Source organism: Balaenoptera musculus, chromosome 3, assembly GCF_009873245.2.
Source record: "Balaenoptera musculus isolate JJ_BM4_2016_0621 chromosome 3, mBalMus1.pri.v3, whole genome shotgun sequence".
Taxonomy (NCBI): domain Eukaryota; kingdom Metazoa; phylum Chordata; class Mammalia; order Artiodactyla; family Balaenopteridae; genus Balaenoptera; species Balaenoptera musculus.
Genome location: NC_045787.1, coordinates 36944981 through 36962581, shown reverse-complemented (window position 1 = coordinate 36962581; position 17601 = coordinate 36944981). Strand labels below are relative to the sequence as shown.

The following is a 17601-nucleotide window of genomic DNA, read 5'->3' as shown; positions in this document are numbered from 1 at the left end:
AAAAAAAAAAAAAAAAAAAAAAAAAAGCAGGGAAATCCATGACCTCTTTCCAGTACCTATGCATACAGTTAGGCTTCTTTAGCTTAATGCCAGTCCTCAGCAATGTATGAACATAACAATAGTTTTCTTCTCTGCTTCCTTCAAAAGTTAATAATATTTGATGTATATCAAAGGGTATATGAAAACTGTGAAGCATGAAATTAAAATAAACACCTGGGAATCCACCTTCCAATTTTAGATTAATTACATTGGCAATAACAGTGATACTACCTAAGTGCTCTGCCAGCTTCCCTCAGGTAACCGCAAACCTAAATGTTGTTTTATTATTCCCTTTATTTTAAAAATAATTTATCACAAATGTATAGTCCTAAATGATATATTATTTAGGTATGATTGTTTTGAGTGCTTTAAGACTTGTAATATACCCTGTAGTCTTTAGCAACTTGCTTAGTTTTCTTCAGCCTGTTTCCTGAGATTCCTCAAAGTCCCATGTAGGTGTTGAGTAAGGCTCTCAGGTTTCCTTCCCCAAATTACTTCTCTTTCCTACCCAAGTTTTTCTTCTTTCCATATTACATCCCAGAATCATCATGTTATTTCCCATTCAGATTGTATTTTTTAAAATACAAATTTATTGATATATCTTTGACTTATAAAAGTTGTATAGATTTAAGGTATTCCACTTGATGTTTCAGTATATTTATACGTTGTGAAAAGATCCACAATCAAGATAAATAACTTACCTGTCACCTCTATAAAGTTACCATTGTGTGTGTATGTTGAGAAGACTTAATCTAAGATCTATCTTCTTAGCAGATTTCAAGTACACAATACAGTACTATTAACTGTAGTCACCATGCTGTACATTATATTAATATTTGCAGAACCCATTCATCTTGCATAACTGAAGCTTTGTACCCTTTGACCAACATCTCCTCATTCCAGCTCTCCACCCCGCTAACGCTGGCAACCATCATTCTACTCTTTGTTTCTATGAATTCCACTCTTTTAGATTCTACATATAAGTGACATCATGCAATATTTTTCTTTCTGTGTCTGGCTTATTTCACTTGGCATAATGTCCTCCAGATTCATTCATGTTGTTGCAAATGGCAGGATTTCCTTTTTTTAAAGGTTGAATAAAATTTCATTATATATATATATATATATATATATCATTGTCTTCATCCATTCATGCATTGGACACTTATGTTGTTTCCATATCTTCGTTATTTTGAGTAAGCAGCAATTAAATGGAAGTGCAGCTATCTTTTCAATAGACTGTTTTCATTTCTTTGCATATATACCCAGAAGTAGGATTACTGGATCATATGGTAATTCTATTTTTAATTTCTTGAGGAACCTCCATACTGTGTCCTATAATGGCTGTGCCAATTTACATTCCTACCAATAGTGTATAAGAGTTCCCATTTTCCACATCCTTTCGAACACTTGTTATCCTTTGTCTTTTTTATAATAGCCATTCTAATCGGAAACTCCCTTGTTCTGAAGGATATTTACCTGATAATTTCCTCAAAGTATTACCCTTTCCAGGTGGGTTTTAATTTTAATGGATTCAAAACCATGAGCTGAAGAATTAACTCCTATACAGGAAGTATAGGTATCAACAAACATGTAGAGATTGATTTAGGGAAGTGGCAGTGTTTCTAGCAATCTTGCAATTGCAAGAAAGTAGTTTCTTATTCCAGCTACATCTAAGTTAAGCCTTAATAATATGGAACTTATTTTTTTAAATGTCAGCTTTTTACCTGCTAATATAGTTTACTCATTGGCTAGCTAGGAACTAAACAGAAATGAAAAGAAATTTTGTAACAGAGTGAATGACACTTAAATGATCTAGTTGCATATACAATGCAGAAATATATACTCTGAATTAAACTCGATTAGGTTTAATTCTATAATATTTCTTATTAGACTGTTTTGGTAGAAATAGGAAACATTATATTAGAGTGGGAACATACTATATTAGAGTGTCTAATATATATATTAGATACTTTTCCGTTTTTCTAGAGTCATTGTATCTACTAGAAAATATAGTTTCATGCATATTAACTTGTTTGGGTTAGGTAATCTTTGGGATTTCAGCAACAAATGTTATTTGTTTTCAATTCCTCTTGCCTTTATGATTGTTACCTTAAAATATTTCTCTTCTTTTCTCATCAACACACTAACACTCAAAATGAACATATGTCTTTGTAAGTAAACATAAATCCAGTTCTCCAAAAAAGTCTGAGTTAAAGCTAAATATAATCTTCCTTTTCTACCATCAGATGTTTGACATCTGCACTGATTTTACACTAACAAACTGAATATTTCTGGGAAATTCCCACCTAAGAAAGTGCTACATTTGAGGAGATTTAAAATTTCTGGTGTTTAAGAGAAAAAAGCAGCTTAATATGTGACATTTTTCTGTTTAGTGCATTTTTTTTCTCTCTCAGTAATAATACTCTCATCCACTTCAATACTTGTATCAGTTGTTATATCAATTCACTTCTATAATAGGTGGTATTTTTTTAGTAATCAGTTTTGACAACCCAAGAAAATTAGTAATACAAAACAAGTAAATAGTGCGCCATTTTTAAATTCCAAATATACTCCCTCTGGGAGGAGATATGGGGATGTATGTATATGTAAAGCTGACCCACTTTGTTATACAGCAGAAACTAACACACCATTGTAAAGCAATTATACTCCAATAAAGATGTTAAAAATAAATAAATAAATAAATAAATCCCCTCAAATATACTCCCTCTGTTTTCCACTGGGAATTACTCTTAGCTATGAGGCATATTATTGAGTTAAAAATAAAGGAGCAAGAGATTCTGAAAAATTTTTTCAATGCCTCTTGAACAAAATATACTTTTTTCTGCATTTGTTATTGTTGTTTGTTGGTTTGGTTTGTGTGTGCACTTACCTACTCTTTCAACTCAACTAGTAAAGTTTACCATCTTTCATGGGTTAGAGTTCAAGTCTTATTTCTTCATTGTTTTCCTGAATACTCTCAGTGCTTCTGAAACTTCAGTGCGAACGTGTTTTTAAAACCTAGGATGTATGTGTTTTTGACATTTTAATATTTATGACATCTAAAATATGCTCTACAGTTGACTAGAATGTTTAATTTGGTAGATTTTGTTATCCCCCAAAGTTGGACATTTTACTGTTTTATTTACTGAGAATCCTTAACTTCCTCTTGCATGGCCTTTTTTCTTTTGAAACCTGCCACATAGAATAACATTTTACTTGCCTCTCCACCCATGTGGGGGGTCCATTTTACTTGCCAAATCAGGGTAGGCACTTCACTTAAGTTAGGGCAGTCTGATCCTAAATTTCTTTTTCTAACTTTACCTGGAGCTGAGAAGAGAGAGCTAGAGAGAACAAACCTGTTGGTGCCATTTGAGTTCTGTTTTCTTTTTTTATTGAAATATATTTGACGTATAGCATTGTGTAAATTTAAGGAATACAGCATATTGATTTCATATGTTTTTATATTGTTATATGATTGCGATTGTAGTGATAGTTAAACACACCTCTATCTTATGTTGTTTAAGGGTAGAAACTTGCAACTAGTAGTAAATAAGTTGCAGAGATCTAATCATAGTATAGTGAAATAGATAATATTGTATTATAATCATCATGCCTGCTAAGGAACTAGATCTTAATTATTCCAACCACACAAAAAAAGAAATGATAACTGAATTCTGTTTTCTATTTTTCCTAAGCCTTAAATAGACTCTCTCTGCAATTCCCATGGTTTGATCATGCGACCTTTACTTTCATTACATAAGATACCAGAGTATACATACTTATGATAAATTACCCCTTTTACAAAGGAAATATGTAGAGTCCTCACTAATACAAACTAGTGTTGGATGATGTGTGTTATAATCAATATTGTTGTTGAGTTGAAGAAATCTGCATTTTTTTCCTTTTTTATTCTTTTACTCATAGTCTGGGAAGGTCTTTGCAGCATCATTGTCTGGTCAGCTGGCATTTGTTCTATCTCAGAGCAGAAATATTTTACACTTTATTTGTTAGTATATCAGATGTGTTAATCTTGTCTCCTCATTTGAGTTGTAACTTCAGTTCAGGAATCATCAAAAAACGTTCAGTATCTCCAAAATAATAATTTATTTATTTTTGCATCAGAGTTTAGTAAGTTTCCAGGGATAAGTTATATGAGTGATGAGAGTGTGGAGTGATTGTAATTGATTAAACAATTTTTGAAAGCAAGAGTGGATTTCCTCTATTGAGTTCATTAATTTCCAACCTGATTTTCAATCCAACCACTGTCAATCAAGAACCCAATTACAAATGGCCACAGGCCACATAACTGACAATTAAGTGAACCACCATTACCAAACAGCTCTCTCTAGGTAGATGCTGACTCTCTATAGCAGTTCCCTCAGACCTTGCCTTCGAATTGAATAAAATTGACTAATATCGATGTGACACTTGTTATTGCTTAAAGCTATTCTGGCTTTCAAAATCTCCTAGGGGTTGAATTTTTCACTTTAGCATTTTATATTTACCACATCAGAACCAGTATAATTTTAAAGTCTTCTAACATTTAATCTTAGAATGTCCTTTGAAGCAGAAAAATTATTTTCATTTGTCTCCTTATACCTGAGGAGATGAAACTATATTTGAGATGGATGAAATCCTCATTCTTGGAATCCTCAACTAGCTGCTTATAGCAGAAGTTGCTTGTCACAGAAGAGAGATGTGAGTTAAAGACAAAGCCAGGCAAATTACCAAATTACTAGCTAGAGATATGGTGTCAAATCTCTGTGGTAACCTGATTTCTCTTTTCATTCTAAGTCTTAATCCTACCTGAAATATAGAATCAGGAATCAGGGCTCCATGGTTCTTTTCTCTACAACCAGACCCTAATTTCACATTTGATAATAACAGAACAGCCAAGTAGAAATGAAGTCAAATAATAGCATACGAAAAGAAAGGAAAATTATTTGTACCTAAGGTCTAGTGAAGAGCTGGTCTAGTCTGTCACTCATATCTTCTCATGAACACAAAGTGGGACAGTTCAGGGAGCAGGAGAGTCTTCATCAGGCAAAAAGTTAACTCAAAATTATTTGACCTATGGTAAATATTGTTTTCCATGTCACCTGCTTGGGTTGTAGGATTCCAGAAAAGGATGAATTAAAACAAAACAAAACTAAACCAAACCAAACACACCACTACCACCACCAACAGTAAGAGCAACAGCAAACGGCATTCTTTATGTGGCTTTAACTTTCTTCTTTAAGTAGAACTTCCTTCTCATACTTCTGTGGTCCATAAGATGATTGTTTTGGCTCTGAGCTATACTACATTCCCTCTTCAGGGACAACATGAGTAAGTAGACGTAGCATCAGGGAGTTATAGGGAACAGGACTGTTCCTTTAAAAGTTTTAGCTTTTCTGAGGATCAGTGACCAAAACAAAACAAGATGTCTAAGCATGAACAAATATTGGCTTTGTATAATGGTACATGAATAATTTGTTTTTCTTCTAATAAATTTTTTTTATGATGGCCAGCATTCCTGATTTTTCACAGGCATTTAGTCAGCACTCCACCCTGATGGTATTAGTCAACAGTACAAAATTTACATTGACTTTTAAAATCTAAGTTCTTTGATTTAGCTCTTTCTTTGGAGTGCAATTCATTGTAAGTAGATCTGGGAATAAATTTGACAAACATATCACAAAAGGTTGAAAATCAGCTACTATTTTTCTACCTGCTCATATTTTTTTACATTACCCTGCATTCTAGCCCCATTAGTGTGACATTTGATTACGTGGAAACCTTAATATTACTTGGAAGACTGGAGGTCTTTAAAATTACCATGTAAAGCTGGTCCAAGTATGATCCTCAGGGAATCCTGTTGTTTACACAGGCCTAGGAGGACGTTCCATTTATCTTTTGCCTGCTTCTCTCTAAGCCAGGAAATAATTCCTTTTACATATTCCTGTCACATAATTTCTTTTTGAAAAGTCCTATCATATGTTATAAATAAAAAGTAAATACATTACAAATCCTGGTTTATCCATATTTGCATTCTCATTTTCTCCCTGGGTGGATACTTCAAGATTAGTTAGCCATGAGATTCCCCACAGTCCTTGGCCCTCACCAAACACAAACAATTTATGTTGGTTTAGTTGGTATTTCACTACAGAGTTGATCAATTTGCCCAAAATGAGAAGAGTTCCTTTTCAGTATCTTCCTCAGATGATTTTGCATGTGTAGAGCTAATATAGGTATTCTGTATTCTTCTAACACCAAGGTTGTTTTGAAAAGCCGGATTCGCATTTCCTCTCTGAGTTCTTGTCACCCTTGAGTGAATACAGTATGAGCTCAGTGATATTCTTACTTATCATATGTCAGTTGTCCCCAGCTACACTGAACCTCAAACTTGTTTTGAAGACTGAGTGAGCACTATTCTAAGGACTGCTTATTTTTTCTCTACATTTCACATGACAATTGCGTTGACGGACAGCTATTTTTGTAAAACAGACTTTTAAGTAGAATTTTTATTTTGCTTAAAATTATTGATCTTTTTAAATATATATATATAACCTAATTATTCCAGTGAGAATTGGTGAGTTGAAAGTATATACCTATAGATCATTTAAATTACATTTACTTTCATTCTTTCAGGAAAAGCATAGTAAGTTTCTTCTACCAAAAATATTATTGAAAGAAGATTAACTAATGAGTTGGTATACAAGTATTATTATTGTTTTTTAAGATTCCTGATGCTGTACTTTTTCATCAAATAAATATTTCATTCTGTTTATATAAAAGTGTTTTTTGAATGGCAAGATTATGGCCAGTAGAGTACCCAGTTATCAACATTGTGATAAAGAATCACTTGTCTACAGTTTTTTTAAACCATAGTTATGGTTAAAAATTTTAGTTAAAATTATTATAGGCTAGTTTACTTTTATAACACCAGTAGGCCAGCCACTCACACAGATTAGTTTTTTCCTAGTAGAGTTTCTGTCTCCCTCTTTATCTATCTTTCCTTCTCTTTGTCTCTGTTTCTTTCTCTCTCTCCCAGTTCACCTGGATCTGTACTCTGTGTTATAATGCAAAATTTATGAAAAACCACCATAATGATCAAATTGTCTCTATCCTTTGACTTTCTGGTCATCCTAACCTTGTCCTATATTAATAGAATGGAAAATAGTTTCCAAAGTGGTCTGAGCTTGTTGCAAAGTAGTGTGAAAATAGAAAATGAATTTATTTTTCAAACATATAAACATCTTTAGATTCCAGTATACAAGCTCAGAACATTTTGTACTCTTCAGTATTTACTTTTCTGTTAATGACATACATGAATCACTACCTTTTACAATATTCAATCCTAATAAAAATATGTCTGTATTCATTATAACAAATGACAAACAGAAATTAGAAAATACAGAGAGGATATAAAAAAAGAGTAGGTCTGGGAGCAGTAGAGATCAGTTAATCCTATTGAGTTCAGTAAGGAAACTGCAGTATATTCTACTCAATAGGAGAATCTTTTTGCCTGCCCTCTACAGTATCCCTTAGAAATCACTGCAGGTGCATGAGAGTATTGGCTCAGTCACTAAGCTTCTCTCCTTCCCCTTCCTGCACCCTCACTCTAAAAAGTGAGTTCAGAATGGATTTCTTATGTAATGGCATATTTTCTATGCTATATCACATATTAAGCATTAACACTTTCAACTACTGGAAAAGATAATTTTATAAGTGAGGTACAATGGTGGCAGCCATCTTAATATTTTCCAGAATTTTTAGCCAATGTTAATAACAAAAAAATAGGATGTAAAGGAATTGAAAAAAGTCAATATATTTGTACTTTGCATATGAAATAATGATTTACTTAAAGGATCTAGAGCAATAATTAAAAGAACTATCAGAACTATTAAGAATATACAGAAATTGACTGGATATAAGACAAATGTAAAAAATCTAGTAACATCTTTGAATATAAGGAATAAACTGTTTAAAAATATAATGAGCCACAATATCCTGTTTATAATAGCAACCTAATCAAATATCAAATATATTTATAATTGGAAATTTCAATACCCCTCAATAATTCATATAACAACTTGGTAGGAAATCAGTATGAATATTGAAGAACTCACACTGTTATCAACCAAAAGGGTATTATCAACATTTATAGAACAGTCCTCACAACCCCAGCAGAAAATAACCTTTTTGTTTACAATTGCCCACAGAGCATAAACCAAGATAAACCATAGCCTGGACCGTAAAACAAGTCTCAGCCAGTGTAGAACTGAAATCATACAGAGTAGAGTCTCACCACAATAGAATCAAACTAGAATCAATAACAGATACAGCAAATCCTTGAAACACTAGGAAACTAAACAGTATACTTCTAAGTAACCCATGGGTCAAAAAAGTCTCAAGGGAAACAAATTAAACTGAATAAAAATCAAAATACATTATAATAAAATGTGGGAAGCAGCTAAAGCAGTGTTGAGAGGGAAATTTACAACACCAAATGCTTACATTTGAATGAGAAAAAGTCCTAAATCAATAGTCTAAGTTTCCACATCAGGAAAGTAGAAAAAGGGAAGCAAACTAAAGCAAGCAGAAGGAAGAAAATTATAAATATGGGGCAGAAATCAAAGAAAATGAAATCAGAAAAAAATTTGAGAAAATAGATAAAACAAAAAGTTGGTTATTTGCAAAGATCAATAAAAGTGACTGTCCTCTAGTAAGACTGACAAAGCAAAACAGAGAGAAGACACAAATTGCTAATATTTGGAATGAAACAGGATATGTCTATAGATCATGGAGACATCAAAAGGGTAATAAAGGGACATTGTGTACAACTCTACACATGTATATTTAACAACGTAGATGAAATGGACCAATTCCTTGAAAAGCACAAACTACCATAACTCATTCGATATGAGATAGCTTATTTAAATAGTCCTGTAACTATTGAAGAAATTGAATTTATAATTTAAAACCTCTCAAAAAATAAATCTCCAGGTTTTGATAGCTTCAGAGGAGAGTTCTACCAAATATTTAAAATAGAGTTAACGTCAATTCTATACAGTCTATTCCAAAAAAATTAAAGAAGAGGGAACACTTCTCAATTCATTATCTGGTGCTAGTGTTACCCTGATAACAAACTAAATAAAGATAGTACACCTCCACAAAAGAAAACTACAGATCAATATCCGCATGAATATAGATGTAAAACTTCTTAACACAATATTAGCAAATAGAATTCAGCAACGTATAAGAAGAATTAAACACCATGACCAAGTGAGGTTCATTTCAGAGATGCAAATATGAGTCACTATTTTAAATCAAGCAATGTAATTCATCATATTAACAGGCTAAAAGAGTGGCATCACATGATCCTATCAATTGAGGCACAGAGAGCATTTGATAAAATTTAACACCCTCTCATGATAAAAAGTCTCCAAAAAGTAGAGAAACAGGAGAACTTCCTCAGCTTGATAAAAATATATATAAAACTCTTAAAGCTAACATTATATTTAATTGTGAAAGATGGAATGCTTTCCCCTAAAAGTGGGAACAAGGCAAGAATGTGTGCTGTCGCCACTGCTATTCAACATATTACTGGAAGTTCTAGCCAGGACCATAAAGCAAGAAAAGGCAATAAAAGGCACACGGATCAGAAAAAAAAAGAAAACTGTCCCTATTTGTAGATGACAATTTTCTACATAGAAAATCCAAAGGATTGTATAAAAAACTCATACCTGGTAAGCCAGTTCAAGGCCATAGGATATAAAATATACACACGAAAATCAATTATATTTTTATTTCTAGCAATGAACATGTGAAACCTGAAATAAAAATTACAGTATCATTTATAATTGCTCAAAAAGAGAAATTTGCAAAAACATGACTTGTGTGCTGAAAACTACCAAATACTGATGAAAAAGAAATCAAAGAAGATCTATATAAATAAATGAAGAGATATACCGTGTTCATAGATTGGAAAACTCAACATGGTAAAGATCTCAACATCTCCCCAAATTGGTAAACAGGTTTAACATAATTCCTACCAAAATCTCAGTATTATAAACAAGATTATTCTAAAATTTATATGAAAAGAAAAAGAACTAAAATAATTTTGAAAAAGAAGATTAAAATTGGAGTTATCAAGACATTATATAGATACAGTAGTCAAGACTGTGTCATATTAGTGGAGGAACAGATCCATAGATCTATGGAACCAAATAGAAAACCCAGAGATGACCCCATAAAATTGTTACCCACAAGTTTTTGACAAAGGCACAAAATCAATTAAATGGAAGAAGGCTAGTATTTTCAACAAACGTAGTTGGAATAATTGCATGTCTATGGGCAAAAAAATAAACTTTGATTTAAACCTCACACCTTTTACCAAAGAATAGCTCCTAGATTTAAGTGCAAGAAGTAAAATCATAAAACTTTTAGAAGATAACATATGAGAACATCTTTGGACCCAAGGCATGTGGAAGAATTTTTAAGCATGGCACCAAAAGCACATTCTATTAAAAAAAAAAGATAAATTGGACTTTAAAAAAACTCAAAAATTTGTGCTCTCTGAGTGACCTGATTAAGAGAATAAAAATAAAAACTACTCATTGGTAAAAACATTTGTATACCACATATCTGACAAAGGACTCATATCCAGACTATATACATAACTCTCAAAACTCAGCTATAAAAAGACAAAACAATACATTTTAAAAACAGGCAAGAAACATGAAGTTTCATTTCACTGAAGAGAATATACAGATAGCAAATAAAGATATTAAAAGATGTCTGAACTCACTACCCATTAGGAAAAATGCAAATTTAGATCACTATGAAATATCACCACACACCCATTAGAAAAATTAAAATAAAAATAGTGACAATACCAACTACTAGTGAGTATGTGGAGGAACTGGATCACTCATACATTGCTAGTGGAGAGGTATAATGTTGCAGCCACTTTGGAAAATATTTTGGCAGTTTCTTAAGAAACCATACATGTACTTACCATACAACCCAGCAATTGCACTATTTGTCATTTGCCCCAGAAAAAAGCAAACTTATGTCCACACACAGACATGAGCACAATTATTCAAAGCAGCTTTATTTGTAATAATAAAAAACTGGAAGCAACCAAAAAGTCCCTCAATAGGTGACTTGTTAAACAAACTGTGGTACATTTGCACCATAGATGCTACTCAGCAATAAAAAGCAATAAACAACTGAAACCTACAATTTGGAAGAATTTCAAAAGTATTATGTTATATGAAAAAAGCCAATCTCAAAAGGTCATATATTCTTTAATTGCATTTATATATATTTTTTTGAAATGATAATATTATAGAGATGGAAAACAGATTAGCTGTCACCAGGGGCTAGGGAGGGAGGAATGAAACTGGATGGATGTTATTATAAGAGGGTAGCACAAGAGTAATCTTTGTGGTGATGGAACAGTTCTATATCTTGATAATGGTACTGATTACATGATCTGCACGTGACAAAAAACCTAGAATTATATACACACATTGTCCAATATCAAAATTCTTGCTTTGATATTGTACTATAATTACGTAAGATGTAATCACTGGGAAAACTGGTTGAAAAGTATCATACAAAGGCATTCTCTGTACTACCTTTTCAACTTCCCATGATATTTTTCAAAATAAAAAATTTCAAATATATAATGTATTCACTATCCCACTTACAGTAGTAACTGTATTAGCTAGGGTTCTCCAGAGAAATAAAACCAATAGGGTATCAATGTCTAAATTTATATCTATATATAATCATCTATATTTATATGCCTCCATATGGAGAGATTTAAAATAAGAAATTGGCTTATGCAATAATGAGAGCTTCTGAGTTCTGAATTTGCAGAGCTGCTTTCCCAGTTCCAGTCTGAAGGGGGGAAGCTACTGTAGAAAGCAGGAAGAAGTGATGTGCCAGTCCAAAGGCCATCAGTGAGGAAAAAAATCTCTCTTACTCAGGAGAGGGTCAGCCTATTGTTCTATTCAGGCTTTTAGCTGATTGGATGAGGCCCACCCATATTCTGGAGAGCAATCTGCGGCGTTATTCAGTCTACTGCTTTAAATGTTAGTCTCATCCAAACACACCTTTACAGAAATACCCAGTATAATGTTTGTCAAATATCTGGGCACCTTATGGCCCAGTCCAGTTGACACATAAAATTAACCTTCACAGCAACCTAGCCAAATATTGAGGAATAAAAAGAATAAGTTGTAAGCATAAAGTAATGCATTGGATTTAATCCCCAATTTAGCTCCATCTCCTTTTTTTTTTTTTTAACATCTTTATTGGAGTATAATTGCTTTACATGTTATGTTAGCTTCTGCTGTATAACAAAGTGAATCAGCTATATGTATACATATATCCCCTCCCTCTTGAGCCTCCTTCCCACCCTCCCAGATGGGGTGGGGATCCTTCAGATGACCTCAAGGATGAATGCTTTTTATTATAATATCTATTTATCTTAATGTAGGTTAGGAAATATAAGTAGCATGTCAAACCCTTTTATGGTAGTATAAGTAAAACTATAAATTAAAAAAATAAATTAACCAAAAGAAACATATTAAGAAGTAGTAGTGTAGGTCAGATGTAGGTAAGGCAAGCCTAGTGGGGTTTGGTTCTAGGGTACTGCTATTCATTCTAGCTACCCAGGTATCTCCAGCACTCATAGTCATTATTTTTCAGGGTTTCCAAACACTTGAGTTCGGGCTTTTTCACTTTTGCGTTCAGTGTGTGGATAGAGTGAGTTTTTCTACTTTCTGGGTAACTAAGTGGTTGGTATATAGAAGGACCTGCCCTCATTGGCTGCCCTTGGGGTTTAACAGGAGACTGGGTGTGTGGCCTCTGGGTCTTTGGGCTGGAGTGTATGTTGGGCAGAGGCTTCTAGGATTCGTTCATTTCACAACACCTCTGGGCCAGCCCTGCTGAGAGGAAGTGGGAGACTCAACCCCTGGTCAAGGAGGAACTTCCCTTCCTGGGAGGGGACGCCCCGAAGGATGCCCCTCTCCGTTTGATATAATAATTTAGGCCAAGGATAGTGCCAATATTTCTTTTTAATTCTGCTTTTGGAATTATCGTTCACTGGTAGTAAATATTTTTGGCTATTTTGAGTGTAGCAGAGCTTAATTCACTGAGGATGGATGTTACTTTTTGAAATAAGTAAAATTCATTCCAAGTTAATTTTGGTGAATACAGTAGTAAGCTACATCATGTCATTTGTTTTAAAAGAAAAATATATATTTAAATTAGTCAAACTTGTTTCTTTGTATAGCAAATAAAATTCTCATAAAACAAGACCCACCCCATTAAAGAATATTTTGTATAATAGCAAAATCAACAGAATGAGTGTATGTTTTTCCACATACCAATATTAAAAAACAGGAACTTTTGAGTTTTTAAAATTCCTAGGTATTTGTTAAAAATCAGACTTATTATGTTACAGCCATATATTATATTTCATACTCTTTAAAGTCTTGAAAATGATCTTCAATACTGTTTAGTCCAGCTCATCATATTATTGAGAACACTGAGGCTTAGAGAAGTTAAGGTGACTTGTCTAAACTCATGTAGCTATTTAGTGGCAGAAGCAAGACTAGAATCCAGGTGGCTGGAAATTTTTTCAGTAATAAACTGGGAAATAGCACATTAAGAATTACACTCTCACTTTGTTTTTCTGGGTACTGTTAAAAAATGTTTTCACTTTATCTTCTAAATAAAAGAAGATTCCAGGTTTTATGTAGTAGAATGTTTTAGAGAAGTGAATAGAAAAGAGCTGTTTTTAACCATGCTATTCTCATTAAAGGAAAACAATTTTTGTCTTAGCTCCTTTCACTTCAGGATTTTAAAATTAGGTATTATTTTATTACGTTTCTCCTCTTTTCAAAAGAAAAGCTAGAAGACAAAATTGAATGATATCCTCTAGTATTGTGGAAGTGGACTTTTACTTCAAATTGAAGTAATTAGTTTTTTTCTATAACTTGTCATTGCTAATCTTTACTTTTCATTACTACTCTTTATTATTATTATTATTTTTTAGGGTTGGGGTAGATAAGTTCATACACTAAGGTTAAATTGTAGAAAGAAATTTAAATAGAAATTCTAGATAATTATTTGGGTAATCCCCATCAAAACGTGCTACCCTATTACAATCAGCTAATCAAGGCCAACATACATTTCTATTTGGTTCTACCCTGAATTGACCAGAAAACAACACCTCTTTTCCATTTCACTTAGACATCTATTGAATTTCCAATTAATCAGAAACTTTATGGAACAGACTGAAGTTTATGTAAATGTGATTTTAAAAGTCTTATCCCTTTCCTAACACTAAGGAAAGGAGAAATCTCTTTTACTAAGGAGAGCTCTGAATCTGTTCAATTCCTATGCTATTTTGGGGCAGAAGTAGCATTATAGATGAGAGGTGAATAGAGAAGCACCTAGAGAGCTGAATTTACTTGCTTTGGAAAGGACATTGATCTGCAGGTGGAAGAGAAGAGGCTAGATTTGTAGCCCAATTGCATTCCTCTCATATCCTCTTGGATCCCTTTATCATTTTTGTGCTCCTGGACTCCCAGTGTGCTTTCAGGCCAGCCCCTAGGGCTCTATGGGGGGTTGACCTCAGGCTGATGGAAACTATTTTGCTTGTGCACCTGGAGGACAGAAGTGCCTGGGAAGTGACATCCTCCCCACTTAACCCTTAAGCAGTGATGTTGCAGCCTGTAAATACTCCAGCATTCTTGCCCCAGACTGACACTGCCTGCAGAGTTGTCTGTGGGATTGAGCCAAAGTGACTCTCCATGAAACTTTTACTGAGATTTCTCCCTTCCTTGGACTCCTTCCCTTCCCAGAATGTTTTCCACACTCCCATGTTGAGGATCTTTTCTAGTAAATCACTTTCATGTGAATCTTTATCTCAGAGTCTCTTTCTGAGGAATCTGACCTAGTGAGGAAGGAGAAATCACAGAGACAAATTTCACAGTGGATTGGACTAGGGAACGGAGGAGTTTGGAATGAGGGAAGAGAGACTAGAGAAGGTGAGGGTGGTTCTGGGAGTGAAAGATCTCCATTTGTAGAGGGAAAAATTTGAGGACTTTTTTTTGTAGTTTATGAATGGAATCTGCTGTGTTAGCTTGAGTTTCCTGGAAGCAGACTTTGAGACAGACTATTGCATGTAGTTACTGGGGAGTGCTCTTGGGAGATACACCATGTTGCTTTTGCTTTTCCTGAACTGATATTTCTTCTGAGTGTGCAGTATTATAATGAAAAGAACCACTGTGTAATCTAGCTTTTTGTGGTTTAATAAAAGATCCTCTCTTTGTATACATTAGGACTGATAAACAGAAGCGAGTTTCAAATAAATATTTTTTCCCAATCAGCAGAAGCTGAAAAAAAAATATGCCACAAAAAGAGACACTGGAAAAAAAAATCTTTTGTGCACACATACATATTAACAACAATGTTGAACTATATCTAAATATTGCCTATAAATCTTGAGTAATAGAAAATAATAAATTAATACTGAGGAAGAGATGTGCCTTAATCAAGGTATAAACTTAAAAAAAATGTGTATGCAACTTATTCAGGCTCATTCTGGTAGTTGAGGCCTGTGGAATATCTGTGCATTTAGAAAAGTGCAGAGAAAACTGTTACACTGCAGTGTGATGCCCAGCCACAGTTGATTGGTCCAAGTTAAACACTTGTCTTAAACTGAGTCAAACACAGTAACCTGTCTTTTAGCCACATTTGATTGGTCCATGGTTAAGCCTCCAGTCCAAATTTGATTACTGTGACTTTTCTGAAAAATATTTGGACTTGGGATTTGTAGTGTAAGATGTCTTAATGTGTGGCCGATGAAAAAAATGAACACCTTTGAGCTGTTGTGGCTTTGTTTTCTACCTTGAGGACAGTGGAGAGGAATCCTCATGAGAGAGCGAACAGTGGGAGACACACATGAAGAAGGGATCAGAGGAGACAGAGATAGAACATTTACAGGACTGTGCTCCCTGATTCCATTTATTCCCAAGGCCAAGATGCCAACCTGCTTTTGAAATGGCTTGGGTGTTGAACTCATATTTGGATTTCCCCAGCTTATTCTTTAGAGAGGGGAAGTGGCTTTATTTACAGCCCTTGTGAATTTGGGAACAATATATATCTGAAATGACCTTAATAAGTGCTAGATTTAAATCAATATAAGAAAAATGGTTTTATGTGCTCACTTCTGCAACATATATACTAAAATTGGAACGATAAAGAGAAGATTAGCATGGCCCCTGCCCAAGGATGACATGCAAATTCATGAAGTGTTTCATATTTTAAAAAAAGAAAAGAAAAATGGTTTTAAAAAGGCAGTGAAGAAATTTAACATAGATTTAATAATTATCCAGGGGAGATGATCTCATAACTGCAGTCAAATGCCATTTTTATGAATTTTTTAAAAAGACTACATACAAAGCAATGCAATTGCTATCTACTTACAAATGCAAAAGAAGATAAGCATGAATTATCAGTATGAATCAGGTGATCCAGTGAGTTTTCTGTATATAAAATCAGTATTCAAAAATCAATTGTTAACAAACAGTTAAAAAATGAAATGTAATGAAAATCAGATATCATTTAAAATGTATCAAATAATTAGGTGAACACAAGAAAATTATAAAATTTTACCAAACATTAAAAACACCTAAATAGAACTACCATATTCATGTATTAAAAGTATAAATACCAAAAATATGAAAATTTCTTCTATACAGTTCTAAGATTCAATGCCATTCCAATGAAAATACAGTTTGTTTTGTTTTTGGCAAGATGGTGATACAGAAAGAGCATAAGGAAGAGTTGCATACAATTATTTCATTAAATTGAAAGAGGGCAAATATTTCGAAATTCATTTTTATCATATAGGAAGTTAAATATGTATATGTAAATATATTAAAATAGATATTTACCAGTTTCATCTATACTCTAAATATTTACATGTTAAAGTTGAACAAAAATTTGTTTTTGGAAAATAGGGAATCACTTTATATTTGTAACTGCTTTATATTTGGGCATATACTGGGGAAATAAGTTTTTGTTTTTTTAAGGAGCAGTATAGTTCAAATTTACTTCTTCTGGCTAGGTATTTTTTGGGTTGAAATTCTCTGATTAATAATTTAGCTAGAATTTGTGTTGTGTTTCCTCCTTCTGAGTTCATTTTCTCTGTCCTTCCCAGACCTCTGTGTTTTCTCTCTGCCAAGCCCTCCTCCCCAGATCCACTCCATGTGAGGATTAGTTAGTGCCTGGCTATTCGGTAGTGGGGGGAGTCTCTCCTATGAGGCTGTCACAGACCTTCTCCTTTTGCCAACTCCTTTTGCATATCATCCAGTTTCAGCTTCTTTCCTAATATTTCACCACTCCTCTTCCCTTCTCTCCTTAAAGGTCTTTCTCCTCTGTTATTTTATTTTTACCTTTGGGTTACATAATGAATCTTATTCTCTGCCCTTTGGATCTAAAACTGGATATCAAAATCTTACGTGAGTTATACCAGGCTGGGGAACTTGG

General features: G+C 33.5%; 1 non-coding gene across 1 annotated transcript; it reads left to right on the top strand.

The window, feature by feature from the left end:
- Positions 1-16267: 16267 nt before the first annotated feature.
- Positions 16268-16376, top strand: LOC118893662. The gene has a single exon (XR_005019521.1). It is a non-coding gene; the product is annotated as a U6 spliceosomal RNA (small nuclear RNA).
- Positions 16377-17601: the final 1225 nt, after the last annotated feature.